Below are 7,500 nucleotides of genomic sequence, written 5' to 3'. Positions count from 1 at the left end.
ACGGTAGGCCAGTGTGAAATTAAATCAGTCACACACAAATGGTGGGTTGGATTGGGTCAAATAAAACAGTCTTGCTGAGGTTTTCTGACAACATCTGGGGCCAGTTTCGCAGACAGGCCTTACATTAAGCCAGGAGAAGGCCTTAAGGTGGACTAGTTAAACTAGGCCATTTAAGTAGTTTGCATGAACGTGGCTTGAATTTGGCTTAGTTAGCAGGAGATTATGGCGTCCTGGACTAAGGTCAGGAAGCCTAAATGAGAACACCTGGGTTAAGCCTCATTAGGTTAGTATGGCACAGTATGGGCACAGGCTGTTGGTCTAATGGTGCTCATAAAAACACAGAATGGAAAAGTGTGAATCAAATCACAAATCAATGGCAGAGATTTATTTTGAAGTTAAATGGTAACTTGTTTTGAAAACAGGAAGTTGGAACAGAGCTATGATCCGGAAAAAAGATAAAGTAATGAGACCAGTGTTTGCTGTTTGCTGGATGTTATTCACCACAAACTACATTTTAAACCAGCCTTGGTTTAGTCAGGATTTTTTGTTTTGCATGGAATATATGCGCATTATCATACAAAAGTGTTCTGAAAAAAGTTGTCATCAAAGTCTAATAATGAATTATGGTGCATTCATGTGGTGTCGGAATAATCTGAAAAATGAGTTCCCGACTGGGAAAATTCATGGGAACTCTTCCTCAAGTCGGAACAACTTGGTAAGTGATGTCATAGGTAGAAACATGTGTGACGTCATAGGTAGAAACATGTGTGACGTCATAGGCAGAAACATGTGTAACGTCATAGGTAGAAACATGTGTGACGTCATAGGCAGAAACATGTGTAACGTCATAGGTAGAAACGTGTGATTTCATAGGCAGAAACATGTGTAACATCATAGGTAGAAACATGTGTGACGTCATAGGTAGAAACATGTGTGACGTCATAGGCAGAAACATGTGTAACATGATAGGCAGAAACATGTGTGACGTCGTAGGCAGAAACGTGTAACGTCGTAGGCAGAAACATGTGTAACGTCATAGGTAGAAACATGTGTAACGTCATAGGCAGAAACATGTGTAACGTCATAGGTAGAAACATGTGTAACGTCATAGGTAGAAACATGTGTAACATCATAGGTAGAATCATAGGCTTGTGTTTCATCATCCACAACCGTCAGGCCACACATTCCGTTGGGTGCCTGATATATCGGACAGTCCTGGATGACGTGGTCTGTGGTTTGTTCCTAGGTGGACACGCCGCACAGGATGCCAACCCCCTCTGTGCATTGATGAGCGGAAGCGTCCGACGCCGGTCCGGAAACGATTAAGCCTCACCCACGCCAGTCTGGATAGGTCCATCCTGGTAGAGAAAGGACCGGCGGCCGAGATAAAATCACAGAGTCTGGAGGTGTTCGCCTCCCACTCCGCACGCCAGGTGTGGTCCTCCCATCCTGCCTTGCTGATGTTAAGATCTCTGCATTGCTGCAGGAGATCCCGTGCGGCAGGCACAAAAGGGTGTCTCGACTCGCTGTTGCAGTGAGCCTGTCGTGGAGCAGGTGGTTAAGCTCCATGGCCCGGCAGGCGAGACGTGCTGTGGTTCCTGTGCAGCAGTGGCCAGTGGGCTGGATGCGTGCAAGGATGGGAAGGTTGTCCACAGGAGTGGGACGCAGGCATTCTGTCACGATGCGCAAGGCTTCGTTGATAGACGGATCGATGATGCTAGTGTGAGCACTGCAACACCACACCGGTGCGCAATATTCACTGGTCAAGTAGACCAGGGCTAGAGCTGTTTGGCTTCCTTGTTGTTAAGGTGGAAGGCCGCCGACACCATCTTTGACTCGCTGAGCTTCAATCTCTATTTCCGGAAGTATGCCACTAGTTTCTGCATGTCCTGGCTCAGTGTCTCCTCCACGGCCCACCAGTCTCCAGCTGAGTACACCAGCACAAGGTTGTCTGTGTAGGCATACTTCCTGGAGACTGTGATCGGCAGGTCGTAGGTGAAGATGTTATGAAGGAGGGGGGCCAGGACAGATCCCTGGGGGACTCCGTTCTTAAGGTGTCACAACCTGCTTCACTGTCCGCTACCGGTGGTGAGGGTGAAGCTGCGGTTTCGGACAAGCTCCAGGATCATACTGACCATATGCTTGTCAGGCAGCAGGCGGAGCAGCTTGCAGGTGAGGCCGCGGTGCCATACGGTGTCGTAGGCAGCCGTCAGGTCTATAAAGACGGCTCCGGCATTCTTTTTAGCCGAAAAGCTGTCCTCGATGTCTTGAGTCATAAAGTGACTTGATCTACGGTCGATCTCCCACGTCGGAACCCGGCCTGCTCCTGTGGGAGCAGCGGTTCGACGCGGACGTAGATGATACGCTCAAGGATCTTGAAGGGGATACATAGCAGAGAGATGGGGCGGTAACTCTTGGGGTCCCCTTCGGGCTTGTTCGGCTTAGGGATCGCAACAACTAGGGCTCTTCTCCAGATTTTGGGGATCTTGAATTGGCACAAGCAGGACGAGAGGAACGCTCTTAACCAGGACTTCCAGGCAGGCGGGGCATGGAGTATAAGCTCTGGGCAGATAGAATCAGGCCCCGGAGCTTTCTCAGGACCACATCCGCAGGCCACAGAGGCAGGTTCTTCCCCACGGCCATCAGCCTCAGCAACACGGCTCGTCTCCCCCTCTGACCCCCCCCCCCCCCCCCCCCTCCCCAAGACCCCCTGCACTGTCCTGTCTTTGAACTGTCCTGTCTCATCCCTGCACCCTGTCCAACATTGTCTCCATATTATGCACCATGCAAGAAAGCATATCCCTAGTATGTTGAAAAAGTACAATGGCAATAAAACGAATTCTGATTCTGATTTATTAAGATACAGTACTAAGCAGGAATTAAACCTGCCTCCTAATTAATTTGAGCTTCAATTTAGTCTTAGAGTAGCTCTAATGCTAATTTTAAGGCTAGTCCGTGCAAATTGCATTGAGTTAAGACACTTTAGTCTGACTAGGCTTGTCATCTGAAGCTGACGTTTGAGATCATCTAACTTCTGTAGTTTGACGCATTTTCGACTCAAACAGGCTATAGTGGCGGGACATAACGTTTAGAGGAATTTGATTGGAACATTTACAAGTGGGCGGGCTATAACAACTTTAGACAGATTCGATAGACGGATAGCGTTGATTGACGGGGTGGATGTAATAAGATTATTGGTTGACCTTGCTCTTGCATTGCTGACGTAAGCACTCAGGAGATTTTGTTTTACAGGAAGAAAAAAATCATAGGGTTTGATATAAGATTACAACGAAACTGAAATTCAAAAAAAATGTTGGCATATATTGTTAAATAGGTGCACACTATAACCAAGGATGTGATCCAAAAAGGAAACAAATTTGATTAAAACATTTTTGATTTCATGGCGTCTTTAAAGGAATATGCTCGTTTTTGACAACCTGGACCTTATTTACGACATATTATAAGAAGTTTGACTCACCCAGATCACTTTTTTGTTGTTCGGAGGCCTGTAGAAGAAATATAAAATCCAGCGCGAGCCAGTATATCCATGTAATGGCGGCGCACGGGGCATAGGGAATGCCGTTTCTCAAAATCCATTTTCGGCCGCTAAACGGTTGTTTTCATCAATCACATTGCATGAATCGACAGTTGATATTCCTCTACGCCAGCCATTGTTGTTTTGGTTCCAAATAAGGGGTCTTGATCCTCTGTAACATGCTCTTTAGAAGCCTCTCCCCCACTTGCTCCAGCACGCATGCGCACAGGCCAGCGCGCAGACTTGCTATTCTCCATCTGTAGGCTACACTCGCGGCTCACATTCTCTGCGCTACGATCGGATTGTTGGTGCCTAGAATATTGTGTGCAATATGGCTGAATATTTGTCAGATTTAGAGGATCTAGAAAATGAATTAGAATATGACGGACGTCCATATCGTTTTGAGCCAGAGTATACGGACGAAGAGCTCCTTGAAAGGAGGGTGAGGAGACAGAGAGAGGAACAGCTGGCTCGAGAACAAACCGCTGCACGCTCCCGAAGAGATGGTAACTGGTGGTGTTTTTGCCTACATTGTCACCCTATGCCAACAGAGGAGGAATGCATTTGTTGCTCTGAGTGGGACTTGAGGCCAGACGATGCACGTCTGGAAGTCTCGAGAAATAACGACACATCGGACCCCACACAACAGTGTCTCACAACTCTTGAGGATTTTCCATCTCTGATCAACCGGGCAGTGGTCGAAACTTTCTTTCGTGTGCCAAAAGTGAACTGGAAGACCCAGCCAAAGCCTTTAGGACCAAATGGCCAACTTTCAATTGAGTAAGTAGACTACAAATAACATATGCATATAACAATCCGATCGTAGCGCAGAGAATGTGAGCCGCGAGTGTAGCCTACAGACGGAGAATAGCAAGTCTGCGCGCTGGCCTGTGCGCATGCGTGCTGGAGCAAGTGGGGGAGAGGCTTCTAAAGAGCATGTTACAGAGGATCAAGACCCCTTATTTGGAACCAAAACAACAATGGCTGGCGTAGAGGAATATCAACTGTCGATTCATGCAATGTGATTGATGAAAACAACCGTTTAGCGGCCGAAAATGGATTTTGAGAAACGGCATTCCCTATGCCCCGTGCGCCGCCATTACATGGATATACTGGCTCGCGCTGGATTTTATATTTCTTCTACAGGCCTCCGAACAACAAAAAAGTGATCTGGGTGAGTCAAACTTCTTATAATATGTCGTAAATAAGGTCCAGGTTGTCAAAAACGAGCATATTCCTTTAAGCCTTGTCTGTGAAACCAACTGAATTATAAGCCCTATGAGAGAAATGATTTCTAAATTGCTTGTTTTCCATCATTTACCATTTACCATGCCCTTTATTGAGCCTTTAATTTGTGAAATACTGTAATACTGTAGGTTATAAAAACATTAGTTAAGCTATTTCATTAATACAGTATTGGGACAGCAGGTGCTATGAATATGCTTGATGACCCTCATTCAGTGAATGAGTCAGTAGTGATCAAGTGGAGGTGGTACTTTTGGTCTAATGGGATGCACCCTGTCTCACACAGACACACATAGTCCTATACCAGGGGTGCCCACACCTTTTCAGCTTGGGAGCTACTTTTAAAATGACCAAGTCCAAATGATCTACCTACATTAAAAATGCTAAACATATTTTTATATATATATATACACTGAGTATATCTTATGTTGGTATACCTTGCATACCTGCATGAACCCGTATGGCACAATACAACACAACATTTTTGGTCATTAGCCTACCTTACTCTGATGACTTGCACTGAATGGAATCAGCCAGGGTTGCATAGTCCGGGCAGTAGCTGCTGGTAGCCATCCTCAAGCAGGCCTCCAAATGATCATCAGTCATGGTGGAACGGTATTTGGACTTAATAATCTTCATGTGGGAAAAGGCTGACTCACATAAATAAGTGGAGCCAAATAATGCAGTCAAGAAGGTAGCACATTTCCTCATGTTTGGGTACTTTTCCTCTGTGAGTAAGTTCCAGAACTGTCCATGAGCCCTGGCCTTCAGCTGAATGTCAGCTTGTAGTGTCAACATCTCGTCCTCCACTCCAGACGGGTTCAGGTGAAACAGCGTTGCGATTTTTGATGCGAGTGAATCAACCTCAACATCTTCCTGAAATGGGTAGCACATAAATGTAGCGACTGGCTCGAGTACAGCAAAGTCTTGAAAGCGTTTGTCAAACTCTGATACAATTGTCCCAATCTGCTCTGCGAAACGCGCACTGTCAAGTTGCGCACAAGCCTTCTTTTGCATCTCCAACTCTGACGCAAGGTTTTGGAAGTTCGCCAAATCATGGCGCTGCAGTTTTGAGGACACATGTTGCAATTTTCGTTTGAAAGCATTAACTGAGCTAATCATATTGACCACGGTTTTGTCTTTTCCTTGCAGCTCTAAATTAAGATCATTCAACATGTTGGTCAGATCGGTTAAAAATGCCAAGTCTAGCAGCCACTGATCGTCATTTAGTTGGTTGTATTCTGCATGTTTAGTGACAAGGAGAAACTCTTTTATCTCCGGACAGAGCTCTCGGAACCTCTGCAGGAATTTCCCCCTACTAAGCCATCTCACATCAGTGTGTAGCAACAACTCAGAATGGTCGCAGTCGGCCTTCTCCAGATGCGAACGGAACAGTCGTCTTTGAAGAGATCTGGCTCGAATAGAACAGGTGATCTTCATTGCTAAATCCATTATTTCTTTCATGTTAAGCATTTTTGCGCATAATGCTTGTTGGTGTATTATGCAGTGATAATTAAGGAAGTCGGGGAAAGCATCGTCCTCCCTGCACTTGGCAATAAATCCATTCGAGCGGCCAACCATTGCAGGCGCACCGTCGGTGGTGATTGACACCAATTTACACAGAGGGAGCTGGGTCTTCTCGATGAAGTTTTTGAAAGACTGAAAAATGTCCTCTCCCCGCGTGTGTTCTTTCAGGGGCAGGATTGTTAACAGCTCCTCTTTTGCAGTCATATCTGTAAACACCATCCGAATGAAAATGCACAACTGCAGCTGTATCACTTACGTCTGTAGACTCGTCCAATTGCAGTGAGAAACAATCGCAGTCCGCAATGTCCTTCTGAAGCTGCTGTGTCAAATCCTCGGCCATGACTTACAGCGCCGTGTAACTGTACTTCTTGATAGCTGGAGAGCTTTGATTGAAGTTAATATTTCCTGTTTGTTTTTAAAGTCCCGAAACAACGAGTCAGCTGCTTCAACGAATGCCTCTTTTATCATCTCTCCATCTTGGAAGGACTTCTTGTGCTTAATGATGGCGTGACTCACCCTGAACGATGCTTCGGTGGCTGCCTTCGCTTTTGAAGTCACCTTCGTGAACAATGCCTGCTGTCCGGACAACTGTGATTTCAGTTCCCTCACCTTTCTCTTTCTCTGCTCGCTTTTTGGAGGGAAGTCAGTGTCGTATGTTCTGTGAACGGTCCGAAAGTGCCGCTCCACATTTCCCTTCTTCGAAATGGCGATAGCAGATTTGCAGATTAGACAAACGCACTTCGAATATGACATCGTGAAAAAAAAGTCCTCCTCCCATTCTGTATGAAAGTTGTACGTTTTTGGTTTCTTACTTGGTCCAGCTTCCCCACTCATTTTTATACCCTTTTTAATAGTAAAATTTGAAGGCTAACTAGGTAGGCTAATCAGCTCGCCGGAGAATTGCAACTGGCGCGCATGCGTGGTGAACCGTGTGTTTGAAAAGATGAGATCTCAGACTGGCATACCTGTACGTCAATCAAGTGGCAAATGCCATAGTGAGGATGGATGATAGGCTAACTTTTTTGGGGGGGCGGGGGGTGTTTATTATTTTTTTTCAATGCCATGCGATCTACCCACACTACCTTTGCGATCGACCGGTCGATCGCGATCGACGTATTGGGCACCCCTGTCCTATACAGTCAAAGCCCCACAAAGACAGACACGCACTCTCCTCTCTCCATTTCCTAATGCTG

The 7,500-nt window shown here is 46.1% G+C and overlaps 1 protein-coding gene across 1 annotated transcript in view; it reads right to left on the bottom strand.

Moving 5' to 3' along the window:
- sugct (succinyl-CoA:glutarate-CoA transferase) overlaps positions 1–7,500 on the bottom strand; it is a 120,219-nt gene that overhangs the window by 73,717 nt on the left and 39,002 nt on the right. The window lies entirely within an intron of this gene.

Source organism: Borostomias antarcticus (genome assembly GCF_949987555.1).
Source record: "Borostomias antarcticus genome assembly, chromosome: 2".
NCBI lineage: Eukaryota > Metazoa > Chordata > Actinopteri > Stomiiformes > Stomiidae > Borostomias > Borostomias antarcticus.
The sequence above is the reverse complement of the archived record's forward strand: the minus strand, read 5'-3'. Positions and strand labels throughout refer to the sequence as shown.